At 37.4% G+C, this 23747-nt stretch overlaps 1 protein-coding gene and 1 long non-coding RNA gene across 3 annotated transcripts in view; one reads left to right on the top strand and one right to left on the bottom strand.

Moving 5' to 3' along the window:
* Positions 1-23747, top strand: part of LOC134657451 (alpha-2 adrenergic receptor) — a 547428-nt gene that overhangs the window by 377735 nt on the left and 145946 nt on the right. The window lies entirely within an intron of this gene.
* LOC134657596 (uncharacterized) lies at positions 115-21134 on the bottom strand. Its single transcript, XR_010097626.1, has 2 exons — positions 21078-21134; positions 115-227 (listed from the first exon to the last, which is right to left on the bottom strand). It is a non-coding gene; the product is annotated as an uncharacterized LOC134657596 (long non-coding RNA).

Raw genomic sequence — 23747 nt, forward strand, 5'->3', positions numbered from 1 at the left:
GTCCCACATATTTATTTGGATCGATTCATGTCGAAATCTTTGACATTTCAATTGACGCCAAGATTAGTCATGATTTTATAGTGGGGTTTTCCACTATACTTGGGGGGGGGGGGGTTTTATACCACATAGGTGGCAAACAAGCATACGGGCCGCCTGATGGTAAGCAGTCACCGTAGCCTATGGACGCCTGCAACTCCAGAGGTGCTACATGCGCGTTGCCGACCTTACTTACTTACTACTACTTACTTGCCTACTAGTCAGATCAGTTTCTTTTTTCATTCATCAGCATTTTCAACTACGAGTATATAGCATGAGATGAAACAATACATCTCAATGGCTCAAAGTCTACATGTGCCCTCTTTTCTTAAAATATAACATAAGATACTGTTAAAGGGTTAAACGTTACTTTTAACTGTACGGCTACCATCAGTTTGTCACTGACATAAACGCCATCGAGAACGTAATTTACTTTCTATACATCTCGCTCGTACTCGCATATTTGTGCAAACGAGATGTATACAAAGTAAATTTACGTTCTCGATGGCGTTTATGTCAGTTTTGACACTGTCAGTGACTCATGGTAGGTACGGGCTATGTTCAACAAAATCCAATTTAAATCACCGACTAAACTTAAGCTCTTCAAAAATCCCTCAAATATCCAAAATGGCGACCGGAACCGCTTAGCACTCCATCGTTTCAAACCGGAAGTGGCCTGGCACGACAGTTGTCGTAATGGCGGACAGTTGTCGGCGACCGCCGCATTTCCGGTGGGCTTAGGATCATACTTCCGGTTTGTATCAGTTTATAATATTAATTGAATTTAGAATTGGTTTATTTACCAGTTAGATTGTATTTGTCTGGGGCGAAGCTAACAGTCCGTTTCATTTTGATTAGTAACAGTCGTTCGATTTTTTAGTTTATCGCGTATACCTATACAGACACACAAACAGGCAGACGCAGCGAGGGACTTTGTTTTATAAGGTGTAGTCATAACTGATAATGTACATTTTAATATGCTTCGACAATAGCGGCGCCTGTTAACATCGACACTTCACAAAACGCCTAAAATACCTTTCTAAAGAATCAGAATACTGTTCCTGTATTCAAATCTCAATAAAAAGTAATATACCTATTACTTCACACCGAACAATTGTATAGAATATCGAAGTCACAGCGAGAAAAAAGGCTTTTCTCCTCCTAAATAGAAACCTATCATCGTCTTTGATGTGTTTAAGAATGGAAATATTGGGAATTTCTCGAAAAAGGTTAATGAAAGTCAGGATGAAGAATTTTTTCTCGAAACAATCTGTCGAAAACATCCTAAGTCTATAGAAAATCTGTGGTGTTTACGACCTTTTTTGGTAAATAATTCACATTTGGCAGTTTTCAGAGTTTTGTATTTGGAATTTTCGGGCGACAAAGAATATTGAATGGATAATGGATGCTCAGGAGTTATAACTTTTTTCTAATGATCCATCCTGTTAGCGTTAGAGAATGATTAGAAATTTGTTAATAGGTATTAGATACAAGAATGAGATGAAAGGAAAATTAATAATAGCTCAGTAGATACGAAGAAAGTTTGGCATAACATTTTAAATTAATGAAAGTTTTCCTAGAGACTAGCGAAAAGTGTTTTTAAATTGAGTTTAAAAATGAAAAGTACGAGTACAAAAATAAAACATTCAAAATGACTTCAATTAAAACTTGGTGATACTTATACCTATTCGATTAAATACCCGTACGTATATGCGTAATAGCAGTTAAAAATCGGATCCCTTTGTTTGACATAATTATTGAAAGTCATAATCGTCAGATTATCATTAGTCATAATTATGAAACCGTTAACTTTTTAGGCTTTTTATACCTACGTTAGGTTTGTTTTATGGCAATCCTGAAATGTTACGCGTCTCGGAGAAAACTCAAATTATGACTAACGAAAATGCGGACAAACAAACAATACATTATGACTCAAAACTTCATGGGAAACAATAGTGACCCGTTACAAACAAACGAACCCACGGCAAAAGACAAGTGTAATCTAACAAACAAGCTACATTGGCGGGTCACGTCGACATAGTTCTCAAGCGTGCTCAACATCAGGCTCATTAGCTGATGGTTGTTACATACATACATACATATAAATAGTTGCAAAGTTCAAGAAAGGCCTGAAGGCACGGGGTAATGCCTTGTTAAGGGTAGCTAGTATGAAACTGTTTTGAATACTGCATGTGCTTGCCTGTAGAGTCAATTTCTCAGTCTCAATAAACTATCCTTAATTAAGATCCTATCCTTATATTATCCTTTGCCAATTTGGCAGAGTTAATTTTAAACTGACATTTTTTGATACACGGTCTTGAGGAGGCTTAAGTGTGATATCCTAATTCATTGACAAGAGACACCTACTATATGTTGCCAATAAATGTGAAAGATTTAATAGAATTACGGTTTAACTTATTTTTAGGTCAGTTTGTTTAACCTTAAATTATTTGTGTTTGTTTCTACATAATTCACTACTTAATACTTTACCCCAAAGTACAGATCCATAACCGCTCCCTATTTAAACACACACATAATATTTTACCAACACTAAAACAGTATACGAGTAATAAAAAACGTTACGTTAACTCTTACTGTTTTATATTCTAGTTCTCGAAACACAAAGGAGACTCGTTATTTCTACGACACGTCTTAACCCAGTTTTAAAGTAAAAACGCACTAACTCCAGAATGTGTCTCATAAAAGCTATATAAATGCAGATTATTTTAATCAAGAGCGTAAAAGGGGATTCTACTTCAAACATAGAGTTGTTTTAGAATGAGGTGCTAAAACAATGCATTTTGTGTTAAAGAGATTCGAAATGAACTGTATCAGGAGAAATCTTAGCATTCAAATATCTTCTAACTTTTAACGAGCAATTGTTGTATATCTATTTATTTATATGTATATATATCTCGGGAACGGCTCTAACGATTTCAATTAAATTTGCTATATGGGGCTTTTTGGAGGCGAAAAATCGATCTAGCTAGGTTTTATCTCTGGGAAAACACGCATTTTTGAGGTTTTATATGTTTTCCGAGCAAAGCTCGGTCTCCCAGATATTGAATAATTTATCCTACGAAGTATTAGATAGGTAGTCTGTTACCTCTTCACTCTTCACGCTTAAACCACTAAACTGATTTAGGTTAAATGGACATAGTTTTAAGCCCAAGAAAAGTTTTTATCCATCGTCATCGCCCCACGCAGACAAAGTCCCGGGCAGAAGCTTACTTAGCTTACTAGCTCATTGTCTATAAAGGGCGGTAAATAAGAATTTACAGACGAGTGTGAATTGAACACTGATTTAAACTTTCACGATTTTTACATAGTAATTTCAATCGGGACGAGGATTTCAAGATCTAATCCACATGGAATCCAGACATATCTAATCCACATGGAATCCAGCTATTAGTATATGTAAGCGTAAAGGAATATCGACAGTCGATAAATCGAATATCGTTAGTGTTGTGTGTCGACAGAGTGACATCCCTAGTGCGCAAAACGTTCAAGCTGATAAACAAGACCAAGTGCGGGTTCGAAAAACTCGTGCGGTTACAAGATGCTGATGTCAACTTTAGCCAGTCTTCTCCGAGACCACGGGGACAACGCCGTCATGGAAACGTCGGAGGTAAATCTTAACTTAGATACGCGATTAAGTCCCGTTGTACAATTTAATAGAGTGTCAATTGAAGCCCGAAGCAAGTGTTTTTTACCACGCATTTGATTAAAACGCAGGAAAATACTACACACATGTTTGTCTTTCACGCCCAGTAAAATTAAGAGCTTGCATGTGACGTTATCTATGAAAAGGGGCCTTATTGTCGATGGCGCTTACGCCATTATTAACGATGCTCCGATATAAATACAATGCCGAGCGACGTTGAGCGGCGTAAGCACCATCGACAATAAGGTCCCTTTTCATAGATAATGCCCCATATTAGTACAAGCTGTGTTTGTAAAAGTACCGACTGTGCACACAAGGTGCTGTAATGTGTTTGTCGGCAATGATATCTGCTTTGCTCAGTGTTTGCGAGCAGGTGTGACAAATTACCGACCTGGATGTCTGACAATGTATGTAGATACGGCATGCTTAGTGCTTGGCAATGTTTCTTAAAAGGTTTTTCACCATCTTTATGGGTTATTATACTTATTATTTATTAACGTCTGTCCTGTATAATCCAAAGTTAAAGTTTGTGTAGCTTCAGGGCGGCAAGAAAAATAGTCTTTGAAAATCTAATCCAGAAAAACATTGAGTCCCATACAGGTTAGGTATATTGCTAGGTTTTGTAGTCCCACTATTTGTATGTATTTTTACAGTACATATGGTGCTACATTAGGTAGGTACCGCCCTAGTGCGGTAACTGACAATACGTGCCTATGTCGAAAATGTAAACAACCATATGTATGTACTGTAAAACGTTGTACAATACACGTGCGAAAACCTACGTTCCTACTTTTCGCACTTGTATCGTAATGTACTATCTCCAACTTTTTTAACATGATTGTATGAACTGAGTAGTTTTCAATTGACTTCCCATTTGAACAAAAAAAGTTGTAAAATATCAAGACTTGATTTTTTTCCTTACATGTTTATTTATTTTAATATTTATTACACAAAAGAAAAACCTTATAGTACACAAGGCGGACTTAATGCCATAAGGCATCCTCTACCATGTTCATGGATTTGTTGTAAAAGTGTTTTCAGTAATGGTAGATCAATCAGCAGTCATATCTGTACCTACTGCTCGTGTGTGGGCGTTATGACAAATTACAGTATCGAGGATTACTAAGATAATGGATGCGGTATCGTATTTATTAAATAAATAAATATTATGCCACAATATTACTCACAGAAAACGGGTTGGTCTGTGATATAACTTGATCAACCTAGTCCCGTAGTAGTAAGCTCTAAACAAAGGAGACATTCCCCTGTATTCACCTGCAACTGCATTTCTGCAACGGTGTTGATGCCGCCGCATTTCAATGATGAAATGAGTGACGGATTGAAGTCATAATCGCGGCCGTGGCTGTAATTCAGCGACAAACATCATTCATTTCCGAAGTGGTTGACAAATAGTAAATATTATTATGTATTATGCAATATTAAAATCAATAAATTGCTTTGATAATGAGCTAAAGATAATATAGATAATACCTACTTACTATTCATGATGGCTGGTTGCTAGGCCTACATAAATAAAGTATATTTGAACTTTCAACTTTGAACTAACTAATTTTTACATTTAAATACCGTATCCACATAAAAAAATCTCAACACTTATTACATCCACGACAAATTACCTCTGAATTCGGCTTACGCGGCCGTTTTCTCAAAAATAATGCCTCAAGATGTCATAACACGGGTTCCGTACAAAAGAGGGTTCCGTAAAGCAGGGTTCCGTATAAAGGCATAGCGAATGATTGTTATCTGCGTAATTTATTATCTTTAAGCTTCAGGGTTTTGTAATGACTTGGGTAGGATGTTTTTGAAAGCAATTTCAGGGGAGCGGCGTAAAAATTTGATGATTAATTAATATTGTGGGTATATCTAAACAAATCACGGTCATTTAATCAGTAAATACGTGTAAAATGTTCGTATTTATATCCTAAACCATTAAAGCTCTTTGATGATTTTATGAAGGAAATATAAAGAGTAGAAGTTACATACAAAACTTGTATTACTCGTTCCAATTTATTTGTATACCAATTTCGGACAATGAATACTAGTTTAGACATAGAACTGATATATGTAACTTAAACGTTTATGTTAAATTTCATGTTACGTATTTCAGAATGTTATTTTAAAATGAGAGCTTAACTTCTATGGTAATAAGGTTAACATTCGTGTGACTTTTCTCCGGGCGATTTCATTGGATAGAACAGCTAATCAGATTTTGAACAGAAAAATGTAGATCATTTTAAAATTTAATTGCAAATAGGACTTTATATAGGTACTGGAATTTCCATTAATTTTAAAGGGGTTAAAAAAATTTTGGTAGTACTAAATAAGTATAGAATAAACGCTTCAAAACTCAACTATAGAGAACCCTAAAATCCCAAATGGGGAGATTACAAGTTCCAATTGCGATCATTTCTCAAGCAAATTGGGTATTTCATCGCGACACCTTCTATGATAACTCGAACGTAACGCGATATATTACTCGAATCCAATTTCGATGCAAATCGGACGTTTCTCACTTGTTTTAAAATCGAGATTGAGTATCGATTAGAAAAAACTTGGCCCATTATCTCACGAAACTATTTCTATGTATTTATGTATCAGGCGTACTAATGAACAGTCTCATTTTGTATGGGATTTTGAGTTTCCAAAGTCCCGCTTAGCGCGCTTTTCAAGATCGCATACACAAATAGACGTAATTGGGTTAATCAACTTTTTCTTGTCACACGTTGCTATGGTTACGGTCTCCTGGGTCACTCTTAAAATTCTAGGTTTTTCGTATTTAAATGAACCAAACTTGCATTTTATGGTAGTTATAAGACCTTTCCATAATGGGACATCTACTGAGCATGTTAGTAGAATATGGTACAGCAGTTCTTCTAACAATCTATGCTACTATTGTCTCCTCGCTGATGGGACAGAATAACAACAAGAAATAGTTGATTGACCCTGAAATATAAAAGTCACTACTCGAACGTACTCCTCCCGTTTTATGAACAAAATTTAAAGCTATAACATTTCTCTAAACGTTATATTTCATAACATTTAACTCTTAAACTTTCCTAAGCTAAGCCGTCATATACATTACCGCCATTAAAGACACCCGAAGACTCGAAGAGTAATGTTTTGCCAAACTTGGGCCACTCAGCCCGGAATACAATTTGCGCCTTCATAATTTACTGTTTATTATTTCCAAGTTTGTTTCAATAAGCCTTTAAAGCAGGGTGTGGTGCAAGTTCAGAGGAGGAGCGGTTTAGACCGACATTTATTTATGTGATGGTCACCAAACGACCAGACGAGCCACCTGATGGGAAGCGATCATCGTCGTCCATGAACAAGAAGAAGAAGAGAATAAATGTATTCAGGACGCTTACAGTATTGCTTAAATCTAATACAACTATTTTATTAATATAAAACATAAACGTCAATGAAAAGGTCTCCCCTCAGCTTGATGTCAAGTTACCTTCCAGGTATCTTGACGCTGGTCTTCCGTGGAGACCTGTCCAAGCGAAGGTGTCAGCAAACAAGCAACATCATAGGAGCCACTTAAGCGTTACGGACCCTTGAGAACCCTAAATACCCGCTTCTTGAAGAATCCCATGTCGTTATTAAATTGTACAACGGGCCTTAATCGCGTATCTAAGTTTTAAGATTTACCTCCGACGTTTCGAGGACGGCGTTGTCCCCGTCCCTATGACTTACAGATAGACGGACGGACAGTGTTAACTTATTAAATGAAATCACCCCTCACGGGACTTGTTAGGGATAGTCGGGTGCCCAGTGCTGAGCTCGTCAATGAAGACCAGATAGTACAGTTCACTCCTGAAGACCTTGCTAAAGCTATTAAGACAATGTCTAGAGGTAAGTCTCCAGGTCACGACGGGCTCAGCATTGAGCATTTGCAGTATGCGGGCTCACATCTGCCTAGACTTTTGGCCATGCTGTTTAATCTGTGCATTAAACACTCATACCTACCAACGGAGCTAATGAGAACGGTAGTAGTGCCGATTATTAAGGACAAGACGGGTGATATTGGAGATAAATCCAACTACCGGCCTATCTCATTGGCTACCGTTATCGCCAAAGTGTTTGACGGCATGCTTAATAAACACCTAGATATTCATGCTACGCTACATGGCAACCAGTTCGGGTTTAGACCCAAACTCTCAACAGAAAGCGCCATTGTATGTTTGAAGCATGCCGTCAAATACTATACCGACAGGAATACGCCCGTTTACGCCTGCTTTCTCGACTTGTCGAAGGCATTTGATCTGGTTTCCTATCATAAGCTATGGGAAAAGCTCGACAGGATTAAGTTACCTCCAGAGCTTATCCGGATATTTCAGTTTTGGTATGGGAACCAGATCAATCATGTCAGATGGGGGGACAGTATTTCGGAGGGGTACAGGTTGGAGTGTGGCGTGAGACAAGGGGGGCTGAGCTCGCCCACACTCTTCAACCTGTACGTTAACGATCTGATTGAGGTGCTCAGCAGCCGTCATGTCGGTTGTCACATTGACGGGGTATGCTTCAACAATATTAGCTACGCAGACGACATGGCGTTGCTGAGTGCATCTGTTGGAGGTCTCCGCGAACTCATTAGTCTCTGCGAGCAGTTTGCCAGTAGTCACGGCCTTAAATATAACGCTAAGAAGAGCGAGCTAATGATTTTCAGAGCGGGGACTAAATGTCCGTCCGAGGTACCTCCTGTACGTCTCAGCGGGGTCCCCTTGAAGCGTGTTCACCGGTTCAAATATCTAGGCCATGTGTTAACGGACGACCTTAAGGATGACGAAGATATTGAACGGGAGCGGAGAGCGTTGTCAGTCCGAGCCAATATGATAGCCCGCAGGTTTGCTCGTTGTTCTTTTAACGTCAAAACTACACTGTTTCGTGCATACTGTACCACTTTTTACACGAGCAGCCTGTGGGTTAAATACACACAGAAGGCATACAACGCTCTCCGTGTTCAATATAATAACGCGTTAAGGGCGCTGCTGCATTTACCGAGGTTTTGCAGTGCCTCGGGAATGTTCGCGGAGGCGCGTGTGGATTGCTTTTACGCCACCATGCGCAAGAGAGCAACCTCAGCAGCGCGGCGTGTGCGCGCCAGCGGCAGCGCCCTGCTGGCAGTCGTCGCCGACAGGCTTGACGGACCATTTATGGGACACTGGTTGTCATTGCATGCACCAGTGTCCCATAACTGGACCAAATGATGTACCTACCTAGTTAAGTTAGATTATATAATTTATTTGTTGACATTTTCATTTTCATTTTTATTTTCATTATTTTGTATTGTTCTGTTAGTATATATATGGTTCGTTATTGTGTCGTTTAATTACTTGTGTTATGTATTGTGTGATTTGTCTCTGTGTTGTATGGGTGAAAAGCCTGAAATAAATGATATTTTATTTTTATTTTTATTTTATTTATTAATACAGTTCCAACTGTCATCCACCGGATAGCTACACCAAAAGAATAAAAAACAACGTCTTGGCGCTTTCCAAAGCTGACACGTGCTCAATTTATGATTGACAAATAGTTACCTAGCAATAACTAAAATTTCACACATATCAGATTTCGTAAACGCGTATACGACACAAGCTATCATTTCATCATTTATAATATACTAGCGACCCGCCCCGGCTTCGCACGGGTTAAAAAATTATACATAAACCTTAATCACTCTATCTATTTAAAAAAACCGCATCAAAATCCGTTGCGTAGTTTTAAAGATCTAAGCATACAGACAGACAGACAGCGGGAAACTACTTTGTTTTATACTATGTAGTGATATTAGGATGGATTAAAATTCTGCTCGCTGCCTCTTATGCCTTGTACTATTTTTAGAACTCAATAATTCACTCACGACCGGCACGAATTCGAAAACTGTTCCCCGCTTGTTACTCTTGTTAGCGACGGAATGTCATTATACTTATTATGAACGTATTTGTCTTGCTCTCTTCTGCAAGTTTGTCCAAGCAATAAGTTATCTTTGTGTGTGATTAGAATAATAGTCGGTTTGTTGTTTTACATAGGGGAAACGAAGGATAGACATTTATAAATAAGTATATGTCATCAAAAAACAACTTACTAAAGTTTTCATTGAACTTCAATATATGGTCCAAAAGCTCACAACTATGGGCCAAACTAATTCGAACATCTTTGTTTTAAATAATATTGCAACGAATATTAACTTTGGAAAAAGTTACATCTATAGAGCTACTTTTAACCGCTATCTCTTATCGGCGTTATTTATAAACGTCTGCCAAGTTAATCAGCTGATGATCATCGTTTGTCCCTGTCTATGGCATAACGACAGATAGGGACAAACGACGATCATCAACTGATTAAGTTAGCAGCCGATTATGAATAACACCATATGTCTTTAAGTGTTTCACTTATTCCTTGCACCCTTTCTTCAAAACTCGATACCTATGCTCATTACCGTTCGTTAATATTTGAAAACTTCAGCATTCAAATATGTTAAAATATGATGTTCAAAATGTTGCGCTGAATATTACTGGAGCTATTATTCATACGTTTAATATTGGATACCTTAATTGGTATTAATTTAAAAAGTATTGAAGCGGAATATCACATCATTGGTGATTACGCAGCTGTACAATTTCGATTACATAACAACATACATACATACATATAATCACGCCTATTTCCCGGAGGGGTAGGCAGAGACCACGGATTTCCATTTGCATAACAAATCTAATAAAAATCTAATCTAATTTGATTTTTATTATTGGGATTTTATTTTGTGAAGAATTACTTTTATTCGGCATTTTTTAGGACCTGCGTCCTACATGTAGTACATAGGCCTCAATTAATTTTCGACTGACAAGTTTTACTGAGTTAAATACTTAAATAAAAAAGCGGCCAAGTGCGAGTCGGACTCGCCCATGAAGGGTTCCGTATTTAGGCGATTTATGACGTATAAAAAAAAAAACTACTTACTAGATCTCGTTCAAACCAATTTTCGGTGGAAGTTTACATGGTAATGTACATCATATATTTTTTTTAGTTTTATCATTCTCTTATTTTAGAAGTTACGGGGGGGGGGACACACATTTTACCACTTTGGAAGTGTCTCTCGCGCAAACTATTCAGTTTAGAAAAAAATGATATTAGAAACCTCAATATCATTTTTGAAGACCTATCCATAGATACCCCACACGTATGGGTTTGATGAAAAAAATTTTTTTGAGTTTCAGTTCGAAGTATGGGGAACTCCAAAAATTTATTGTTTTTTTTCTATTTTTGTGTGAAAATCTTAATGCGGTTCACAGAATACATCTACTTACCAAGTTTCAACAGTATAGTTCTTATAGTTTCGGAGAAAAGTGGCTGTGACATACGGACGGACAGACAGACGGACAGACAGACAGACAGACAGACATGACGAATCTATAAGGGTTCCGTTTTTTGCCATTTGGCTACGGAACCCTAAAAAGGGTCTCCTAGCATCACGTATTTAATGTTAACTTTTAAAAATTCAACTACCTTTTCTTGATCAGTTAAAAAATGTTTTCATTAACGTATTAAGATCCTTCAGAATATTATCATCACTAAACTAGATTATACATTTTGTCGATTTTTTTTTTCATTTGCCGCTTATCGCTCCCGCTGCCGCTCGTCGCTCGTGTCGCGCCGTAAAACTCGATAATTGCGCTCACGAACTCAAATACTTTCAGCGTTTGTTAATGAGAGAAATTTTCGGCTACGACCTGAAACTTTGTGTGAAGGGGTGTGACTTGCTTTGTGGTAGTGATGTACTAGGTGTAGAATATTTCTGTTTAAAGAAAATGCATGATTTTTATGTATCGCGTTGAGAATGGATTATTTATATTATATTTAGAACTTCGGTCATCGCTTACCATTAGGCGATTTGGCTGTTTGTCTCCTATGTGATAAAAATTGTATCTTTAACTCTCGGAATCGGTGGAAAATACTCTTGCGAATGAAATAAAATTTTATATTTTTTATATTTTTTGACGATATCTTTGTATGATTAAAAAAAGTATATTTTTTAAATCTTTAATCAAAATAGAGCCTGGGGTCTGTAATATACCCCACCTGACCCGCTAGCATGAGTATGGACTCGCGCGCGAGGACGCAACTCATGCTAGACCGCCTGGTATGCCGAGGGCTAAAACCCCTTCAAATGTTTTTTGCTACAAAAATGCTTCCAAAACGGTACATCACTATTCACACACATCACATCACTATTCTATTGTGGATACATTCCTGTAACTGACTGAAATCAATACGATGTACCTAGCTCAACTCATCCACATTTTATAGAAATTCCTCTATATAATATATATTTTCCCTAATTCCTTTGAAATGTAACTTTAAATCAAAAAGGGACAAGGGCTCTCCAAATCGATAAGGTAAGGTTTACGTAAGGACATGTTTGGTTCAAAGGTTGTGTAGGAAGTTATTACGTAGGTACTTAATCATAAATTAAAATTAGCAATGTTAAATTTGACATTAATAAATAGAATATCTCAATAATATACATTTGTAATAGAGTAGGAATAAGTAATTTAAGCATGCAACACACATGACATTTTAAATAATTGCATTTCATTGTGACAACACATGTAGTTCTTTTTTAAATTTGCATGGCCTTTTGTACCATGTTTTAGCAAATAAATATCTGATTCTGAAACTTTGAATCGTCTTTTCAGATCGAAAAAAACAAAAAAAAAAGTGAAAAAAAAGCGAAAAAAAAATTCTTGTATGGAGGGACCCAATATTCAAAGTCCGGTAGCGACCCCTAAAATGTATTTAAAAATCTGAAGAAACATTACATTGTTTTTTTAGTGGTAGATATTACATAAAACGGGTGCCCCGTAGAAAAATATAACTTCGAGGAATTAAGGACCGCCCTATTACACATGAACATAAATTCTCATAACTCATTTTAACCCTAAGTCACTTTATCAAGCATATAGGTTATGCTAGACTATGCTAGACTTCATAATGTGCTAAATAGCGGCATGTCCGCATACCGTCGGCAAATATGAGCTTACTCCTTAAACTATGTCGGCACGATATTCAGTCTAGTGGTCGTAGTATAGAGTGGTTCAAGTCATGAACTGAAACGAAGAGATAGTAAATAATAAATAAATAAACATTATAGGACATTCTTACACAGATTGACTAAGTCCCACAGTAAGCCCAAAAAGGCATGTGTGGCGGGTGCTCAGACAACAATATATATAATATACAAATACATAAATACATAGAAAACACCCAAGACTCAGTAACAAAATATCAGTGCTCATCACACAAATACATGCCCAGGGATTCGAACCGCGGCTTCACAAATACTCATTGAACTATAATTACTAACGTATAGAACCGGCACAGAGAACTAGTACCTATTTTGCGCCATGAGTTGATGTTGGTTTTCCGCATCAAACCATAGAAGCGGAGCGGAAATCTCGCGACCTAAACGCGTAAGTGCCATGAATTTTACGGCGCTTACGACGTATTGGTCGTGTGATACAGATGGTGATTGCGACAATTTCATTGTTTGGTATGTCGTCTCTATAGTAATAATAACTCAATGTTTATACTATGTAATCTTACTTCTTACGTTTAAAAATTGTCGATGACCCGATATTCTTAGCTTGCTTCAAAGTATAGTTGAAGCCATATGCCGATACGGAGAAAGAGCTAATAATATGAGTAATTTCAGTATCGATTCCGATACACAGATAAGGATGACTCACGCTAGAACGATCCGGGTCCAGGCCAAGGCGTTCGAATTTCAGTATTCTATAGAATTCACCTATTTAAAAAAAAAAACTAAAAGGGATATTCCTTGCTAAATTAGTACACCTATTTTTAGTACTTTTTTAATTTAGTCTATCAAAGTGTCTCACTGCTAAGCAAAGGCCTCTCTTGATCTCCACGACTCCCGTTGATGCGCTTTTGTCAATTCTTGTCAATTTAAAATAGATAATGAATCCGCTATCGCTTGTAACACAGACCGCTTGCGCTCGGAATATCAAGCTCGCCAGCTCAAGTATTTGTGTTTAGCTTAACTACGGCCACGTCGGCAAATACAACACTCGCGTGTCCACTGTGTTACCGGGATGATGGGGCCGCATATATTACAGGCACAGACTACAGAACAGCGGCTGCTTAGCTACGGCCACGTCGGCAAATACAAACTCGCGTGTCCACTGTGTTACCGAGATGATGGGACCGCATATATTACAGGCACAGACTACAGAACAATGGCTGCTTAGCTACGGCCACGCCGGCACACACAACACTAACGTGTCCACTGTGTTATCGGGTTGATGGGACCGCATATATTACAGGCACAGACTACAGAACAGCGGCTGCTTAAATACGGCCACGCCGGCACACACAACACTCGCGTGTCCACTGTGTTACCGGGATGATGGGACCGCATATATTACAGGCACAGACTACAGAACAGTGGCTGCTTAACTACGGCCACGTTGGCACACACAACACTCACGTGTCCACTGTGTTACCGGGATGATGGGACCGCATATGTTACAGGCACAGACTACAGAACAATGGCTGCTTAGCTACGGCCACGTTGGCATACACAACACACGTGTCCTCTGTGTTACCGGGATGATGGGACCGCATATATTACAGGCACAGACTATAGAACAGTGGCTGCTTAGCTACGTCCACGTCGGCAAATACAACACTCGCGTGTCCACTGTGTTACCGAGATGATGTGACCGCATATATATATTACAGGCACAGACTACAGAACAGCGTTGTCGTAGCTAAGCAGTCGTGCTTAGCTATTACGGCCACGTCGGCACACACAACACTCGCGTGTCCACTGTGTTACTTGGATGATGGGACCGCATATATTACAGGCACAGACTACTTAAAAAGAATGGCAAAAATGAGAAAGTACCAAATTTACCATTCTATTTCCTAACCTAAACTATAAAAACATATTATACATCTTACGCTTGCCTTATTAGGCACCTATACCCGTAAAAACAATACCAAACTACCATGTGTAATTATACCTTAACTTCAACTCAAACGTTGTTGAACAGTTTAAACACATACAATAACCACAATTCATTCAAAAATTAAATTTACACATAATAAATCTTAAATACAGAAATAAAATTAAAAACGAAAAATATCCAGCTTTATGTAGCAGAAAAAGTATAATTCTAAATAAATTACCCGCGCCAACCGTTGGCGACCTCTGCCGTCATAACTCAGCCAGCGGCGCCAAACCTTTTCGTGAATTTATTAACATGTGACACGTTAGGATGAGAATTCATGTTTTGATGCTTTTAATTGAATGGGGTCGGCAACATTTTTGGGTTCCGTGCACAAGTGTTTCCTGTGGTGTGGGACCATATTTATGACTAAACCACCGCTGTCTATTTGTCTGACCGTGGGCTCCCATCTCACAAATTGATATAGGTTGGCAATTTATATACCTTCAGAATTTAAATTTCTGTTGCCACTAAATAATGATATTAAAAAAAATATATAAAATATTTTTTTTTTATTCCCATAAACGGGAGCTTGAAACTATTATAACATTTTGAAGTTGTAGTGATAATAAGTAGGTACATAATATGGTCCTCTGGCTGAAGGACAGAATAACAACAAAAACAAATTGATTGGGTTGGTACAAAAGTTAAATCTTTTAAAATGGTATGAAACCCGCCACGCGAGAGTCCGACTCGCACTTGACTGTTTTATGTGATAAAAGCCATATTTGAGTTTAAAGGAAGTTGCAATTCACGTTTTGATGGACTTGTTAGAATGGGGCGCGCAACCTTCTTATATTTGAGTGAGTAGGTAGCGTTAAAAAGGGTGTCGTTAATATGCTTTAAAATTAATAATACTTACAGTTAATTTAATTTGGAAAAGGTTTTATAATTTACCCATTTTTGATTGGGAAAAAAATCATATTGAGGACGATATTTAATAGAGAGCGATAACCTCTAAATAATCACATTTAGTAGGTAAATATCTGGGAGACCGAGCTTTGCTCGGAAAACAAATAAAACACGAAAATGCGCGTTTTCCCAGAGATAAAACCTAGCTAGATCGATTTTTCACCCCCAAAAACCCCCATATAGCAAATTTCATCGAAATCGTTAGAGCCGTTCCCGAGATCCCCCAAATATATATACATATAAATAAATAAATATATAAATAAACAAATAAGTATGCAAGAATTGCTCGTTTAAAGGTATTAGATTTAATATCGCTTGAGTGGAGAATTATAGACCTAAACTTGTTTTTTATACCACGTCGGTGGAAAACCGTAGCCTATGGACATGGACGTCTGTAAATCTAGGGGCGTTTATTATTTTTTTTAACACACAAATAATTTAGCTTTAACTTTATAATAAACTAACGACCCGCCCCGGCTTCGCACGGGTTAACAAATTATACATAAACCTTCCTCTTGAATCACTCTATCTATTAAAAAAACCACATCAAAATCCGATGAGTAGTTTTGAAGATCTAAGCATACATAGGGACAGACAGACAGCGGGAAGCGACATTGTTTTATTTTATACAATGTAGTGAATGTAGTGATGAGATTTATTAATATTTAATACAAAAGATAAACGTGGCATTAGAGTATTTTAAAAACTTATAAACGGACGAAGTAGCAGGCGAAAGCAACTATAAAGGTCAATAGCCCAAATAAACGATGTAAGCAAAAAAACGCGCCTCGAAAACAGCTAATTTCCACAAAAAAAACAAAAAACGAAACTGATTCATAAACATAATCCGAAATAAAACTTCTACAAATCCCATCCCTTGCGTTGCATATTTTTCCACATGAACCGATCAAAAATAAACCCTGTCACCTCGTAAATAAGCCTCAAAATTAATTACGACCGAATAACATTACGACTTTTTTCTACTAACGGTCGGTATTGATTATAAGCTGATCGTCTCGCTCTAATTCCTTCTGGTTGGTTTTTTTCTCGCTCGCACAGAAAGGGATGCTTGGAGTACTGTAAAACACCTTTTATTTTGTCTCCCAACAAGCCTATAGGGTTAGCAGAAAATGTTGAAATATTTAAATATAAAAATGACATTTTCATGGTGGCAAATATGTAAATGTACAAAATTCCACTTTGACTAATCAATACCTTATTGTATACTGTACACATACAGGGTGGCCCAACAAATACCTTGACAACGTATTTTTGGGCCGTACGTATTATTATTTTATATGTATATATATTTTACTTTATTATTGCTAGGTTTTATCTCTGAGAAAAAGCGCATTTTTTAGTTTTTATTATGTTTTCCGAGCAAAGCTCGGTCTCCCAGATATTATTAATAATAAAATACTTTATTGCACACTACAAAATAAAAGATAAAAGAAAATATTCATTGGAGTTTAACGGTGTAGGCAACAACAGGCGGACTTATCGCTAAACAGCGATCTCTTCCAGACAACCTTCAGATAGCGAAACGGCGAACATAGTTAAGTGTAGTGTACGAGCATATAGGAATATTAAGCTAGACGAAATCTAAGAAAACAGTAGTAGCAGTTTCTAACCGTTGTGTTCATACACTGAAATTATCTAGACAATTGTTATTTAGTTGTAGTTTTTTTTTTCGTCAGATTTTGACAAATTTTACTCAGGTAGTTTGAAGAGTTCTCATTCTGGACACATTAAAAAAAATTACGTTACGAAAATTTCCTTTGTTTTTCGTAACTCAGAATAAGATAATTAAGACAGGTACCTACGGTGAAATTGCGCTCAACTAATATACAAATTTTATTGAAACCAGACGGGAAAAATCTAACCTCACAAAAAAAAATCAAAATAAATAAAAGTCATCTGTCGTTTATGCAGACGCTACTCGCCACCGAGTTTGAATCAATTTAGCACGTAACAGCCCGCAAGCCTCTTTATCCGTATTGCACCACCTGGATGTAGCTTTGTGAATTCTACCTAATATTATAAATTATACGTGTATAAATACTGGTTTTATAAATTACTAGCGACCCGCCCCGGCTTCGCACGGGTTAACAAATTATACATAAACCTTCCTCTTGAATCACTCTATCTATTTAAAAAAAAGCGGCCAAGTGCGAATCGGACTCGCCCATGAAGGGTTCCGTATTTAGGCGATTTATGACGTATAAAAAAAACTACTTACTAGATCTCGTTCAAACCAATTTTCGGTGGAAGTTTACATGGTAATATACATCATATATTTTTTTTAGTTTTATCATTCTCTTATTTTAGATGTTACAGGGGGGGGGACACACATTTTACCACTTTGGAAGTGTCTCTCGCGCAAACTATTCAGTTTAGAAAAAAATGATATTAAAAACCTCAATATAATTTTTGAAGACCTATCCATAGATACCCCATACGTATGGGTTTGATGAAAAAAAAATTTTTGAGTTTCAGTTCGAAGTATGGGGAACCCCAAAAATTTATTGTTTTTTTTCTATTTTTGTGTGAAGATCTTAATGCGGTTCACAGAATACATCTACTTACCAAGTTTCAACAGTATAGTTCTTATAGTTTCGGAGAAAAGTGGCTGTGACATACGGACGGACAGACAGACGGACAGACAGACAGACAGACAGACAGACATGACGAATCTATAAGGGTTCCGTTTTTTGCCATTTGGCTACGGAACCCTAAAAAGCGCATCAAAATCCGTTGTTTTTAAAGATCCAGGCATACATAGGAACAGACAGACAGCGGGAAGCGACTTTGTTTTATATTATGTATGTAGTGATACGTGTTACTGGTTTTATAAATTATTTTGCCCTGTACCCGGTTTTTAGGGTTCCGTAGCCAAATGGCAAAAAACGGAACCCTTATAGATTCGTCATGTCTGTCTGTCTGTCTGTCCGTCTGTCCGTCTGTCCGTCTGTCCGTCTGTCTGTCCGTCCGTATGTCACAGCCACTTTTCTCTGAAACTATAAGAACTATACTCTTCAAACTTGGTAAGTAGATGTATTCTGTGAACCGCATTAAGATTTTCACACAAAAATAGAAAAAAAACAATAAATTTTTGGGGTTCCCCATACTTCGAACTGAAACTCAAAAAAAATTTTTTCATCAAACCCATACGTGTGGGGTATCTATGGATAGGTCTTCAAAAATGATATTGAGGTTTCTAATATCATTTTTTTCTAAACTGAATAGTTTGCGCGAGAGACACTTCCAAAGTGGTAAAATGTGTCCCCCCCCCCCCTGTAACTTCTAAAATAAGAGAATGATAAAACTAAAAAAAATATATGATGTACATTACCATGTAAACTTCCACCGAAAATTGGTTTGAACGAGATCTAGTATGTAGTTTTTTTTTATACGTCATAAATCGCCTAAATACGGAACCCTTCATGGGCGAGTCCGACTCGCACTTGGCCGCTTTTTTAATGTTCCTACATTTAATAGTTATTTACAATACAAGTGCGAAATCGACTCCATTCGTTAAAATTCGCGACTCGTTGCGAATTACCTATATTCGAACGTGTATCGTACGTTTTACAGTTATGACCCTTTAAATTTTGCGAGGTAGTTACGTAATGGGAATGGGTTTATTATAATACAGGGTGTCGTAATGGAACACCATAATGTACTTACTGTAAAATTATTTAAAAAATGGGTTACTTACGTACCTATTATAAAGTCGAATAAAAGCTCGACATGTTTCGATCCGTTTTTGAGGAGGACCGACTCTACTGATCGAGTGCGCGATCGAAATACATAACTAAGTATGTCATTTAATAAAACTTTTCTCATTCTTCATAATAATTATTACTTTTTTCTTAACTGGTATCCTTATACTATGTATGGTAATCCTTTTATTTTAACTTGTAACTCCGGTTCGCAAAAGCAGTGTAAACCTGTTTGTAACTCGACATACATTAGCGCGGTATTGCCATTAGGTTGGGTTTTTCAGCGCTTATTGCATTCCTTCTGACGTACGGTGCTTGTGTGAGTGAGTGCACACGAACGTGTGGACGTATGGTGCTTGTGAATGTGTGAGTGGGTTCTCGTCTAATAGGGGTTATGGATAGTTGCAGGATTTATAAGAAGCATTCGCTTTTGAAAATATAGTTGGTCAAACAAATTTGTCAGTAAATAGGAACAAAAAAAACTATACTCATCCTTTTCTTTTGGGTTGGGTACTAGTACTTAAGTGTAAAACAAAGATAGTATGATTCTCTCTGTCTATGTTTGAAATGAGATAGTCCTTTGACACACTATACCTACTTCTACCTGTCACTGTACGTACAGTCACCTGCAATAATATGTCCGCGAAGGCCGAAAACATTATGTGACACGCTCTACAAATAATATCGTGTCAGATAATTTTGCGGCTTTCGTTACATTGCTGGTGACTGTACTATATATTATAAATAAATAATTAGTAAAAATTTACTGTATTATAAATAAAAAATGTACTTTTTTGCGCCACAAAAGAAGACAAATAAAAAAATAGAGTTACAATGTAGATAAATAAAGGCCGTTTATGGCTGTAAGCGATCTCTTCCAGACAACCTAAAGACACAAGGATGTAGTATAAAGATCAAAAAGCTTAATAAACAGCAATTATTTTATTATACTGATAATATCTCACCATTCCCCGGAACTTTGCCAAATAAGACACGGCCGTAACTCGGCATCGTGCTTAATTGCCGAAACGTGCTCGACTTGAAATTGCACTTACACACCTCTGTATTAATCTTGAAATAAACGAGTGGCTGCCGCTCACACCGTAGCCACAGCATAATAAAGAGTACTAGCGTACAGTATGGACGCTCCCTGCCTCCCGTTGAAAGTGCCGCCCACCCGCTGAGACCCGCTCTCGGTTACCTCACAGTTACCCTACAATGTCTTATCTCACTCACACATACATGGTACGCGTTCACCTACACGAGCTTAGGCTGTGTGCGTAGGAACGCGTTTGTTTCATACATTTGATCGCCAGTGTCCGAGGTGTGCCGTAGCGTACTTTGAGCCACGTAAGTAAGTCTACTTCCTCCTGCCCTTATCCCACGTTATGTGGGGTCGGCCCAACATATTTTTCTCTTCCATCATTCTCATCCATGTATAATTTGTTAAGGTTTTGTTAAACCCATGCCCAGCAGGGCGGGTCGCTATAGTTTTCGATTACCATACGGATGCAAAAATATGAATAGTTAGCAGTCCTAAGGCCTCCCTCTAGTAACTCCGTCGGTTGTAAACCTACTACTTTTTTGATAAGTTGGTAGCAAAGAAGCATACGGAAGGTAAGCGGTCACCTTAGCCTTTCGACGCCTGCAACTGCAGAGGTGTTACATGCACGTTGCCGACCCTTATACGCTCACGCACCCTCGTTGAGCTCTGGCAATCTTACTTACTGGCAGGAACACAACACTGTAGGATCTAGTGTTATTTGGCTGAGGTTTTCTGTAAGGTGCCTACTTCCCCATTTAGGCTCTGCTCTAGTTCTGGAAGGACATCCGCTGTGCAGTGCATGAATTCTATAGTAATTTAAATTGTATTTTTCTTATTTACTCCTAATGCATGTTAATTATAAGATGTAATGTTTTGAAAAGATGTGTCCCGCCTATTTTGTTGACGTTTATAAGCGCATTGTAATATGCCTACTTGAATAAACTATCTTTTAACTTTATCGCACAAGGCGAGAAATGTTTTCAGTGCTGTGTAAGTGGCGGCTATACCTCGTAAATAACGTTCCTTTGTATGTTAATATAATAATTTTAGGGCTTATAAACCGTCTGAGCATGCGTATTTGGCTGTTTAGGAAATTAACCCCAATGCTGTGTGCTTACGGGTTATGGGTATAAATTTCACTTAATTTTGACGTCATATACCTATATTCATACACATTACGCAAAATATATGAATAGGTAAAAACCCAACACAAACACGTTTATTTCACTCATATAAGTATAATATTCAAAACTTTCACGTTTTGAATACATATTAACTCACATGTAGGTATATAGACGCACAAATTTGTACCTACCAATATATAAATTAAGAAACTAGTATAAGTAACGAAACTGGGTCCTGTAACACAGGGTTTCCTAGATCAGGACACAGGGACGTGATTTACTGTATGTCTAAATTTATACAATAAACTTTTTTTCATTTTTTCATTTTCATTTTCAAATCTCTGTTTTGACATTTTGCTGGGACATCGTTAGCCGCGACCACGAGCAGTGAAACTTGTGTCAAAACGTCGGTAAATCAATTTCGCGATAGACCCATTTATACATGTGAGTTAATAGGTTAATACATAAAGTGCATGTTCAATGTTTTTATAATAGAGGCTTTGTTCAGGTATTTTTTGTGAACATCATGGCCGCTCCGATATATATTTGATGGCGACTGTACTTATTTATAATTTGTAATGACCATGCTACATTATTAAGTTATCTTACTCTCATCTTAAAGGCCGGCAACGCGCTTGCAACCCTTCTGGTGTTGCGGGTGTCCATGGGCGGCGGTAATCGCTTACCATCAGGTGATCCGTCTGCTCGTTTGCCTCCTATATCATAAAAAAAAAAAAAAAAAAGTTATCTTAATATTCTCTTCAATAATACAATCGTGTAGGTACATAACATTTTATTCAGGATAAAAATAACAAACAATAAAATTATAACGGAAAAAACTAAAAATAACAGTTACGAGTAAACCCACCAGTTATCCTCCCGTTTTATTTATTGTCGGCCACACCTTTTCGCTGCACTCAAGTGTACTCGACCGGCTACTTGCCTGGCCACTTGAATGGCGAGTGGCCCTCGAAGACGTTTGATCTTCTTTAGGGTTATTTTCTTGTAACGAAACGAGGAGGTTTGAAGGAATAAAGTATTTGAGCGATTAGGAAGTTAATGGGGGTTGGCGTCAAACGTCAGAATCCCATACAAAAATAGATATAACGCAAACGCGAACGCACGTCACACGCACGCGCAGTTCCGATATATCTTATTTTTGCATATAACTGCAAGCATGGCATTTTCCATTTCCAACTTATATCTATATATATAAATGCAAGTGTCCTGACTGACTGACTGACTGACTGACTGACTGACTGACTGATTCATCAACGCAGAGCCGAAACTACAAAGGCTAGAAAGTTGAAATTTGCACACTAGGTTGAATTTATAAAGTGTACAAGAGATAAGAAGCGATTTTGAAAAATTCAACCCCTAAGGGGGTTAAAAAGGGTATGAAAGGTTGTATGGGGTGCAAGTTTTATTTTAAGCTAGGAATTTGAAACTTTGTAAAAATGTACTATATTAAAAAACAAGAAAACTAATTTCTGCGTTTTCGAAAATTCATCCCCCAAGGTGGTGAAAAAGGGGTTGAAAGTTTGTATGGAGATCAAATATTTTTGTGAGTGTTGGACTTGAAACTTTGTATATAGGGATATTATTATAAGACGGGAAAAGTAATTTCAGCGTTTTTGAAAATTCATCCCCTAACAGGGTTAAAAAGGGGTTGAAAGTTTGAATCCATTACAAATGCTTTGAAACTTCTTAGAAAGACATAATAGCCGATGACAAAAAAAAAGGAATTGCGACGTTTTAGGTAATTCAACCCCTAAGGGGGTAAAAAGGGGATGAAACTTTGTCCTGGGGTGCAAATTTTATTTTAAGCTAGGACCTTGAAACTTCGTAAAAAGGTATTAAATTAAAAAACAAGAAAACTAATTTCTGCGTTTTCGAAAATTCATCCCCCAAGGTGGTGAAAAAGGGGTTGAAAGTTTGTATGGAGATCAAATATTTTTGTGAGTGTTGGACTTGAAACTTTGTATATGGGGATATTATTATAAGACGGGAAAAGTAATTTCAGCGTTTTTGAAAATTCATCCCCCAAGGTGGTGAAAAAGGGGTTGAAAGTTTGTATGGAGATCAAATATTTTTGTGAGTGTTGGACTTGAAACTTTGTATATGGGGATATTATTATAAGACGGGAAAAGTAATTTCAGCGTTTTTGAAAATTCATCCCCTAACAGGGTT

This window comes from Cydia amplana, chromosome 20 (genome assembly GCF_948474715.1).
Source record: "Cydia amplana chromosome 20, ilCydAmpl1.1, whole genome shotgun sequence".
NCBI classification, from domain to species: Eukaryota; Metazoa; Arthropoda; class Insecta; order Lepidoptera; family Tortricidae; genus Cydia; species Cydia amplana.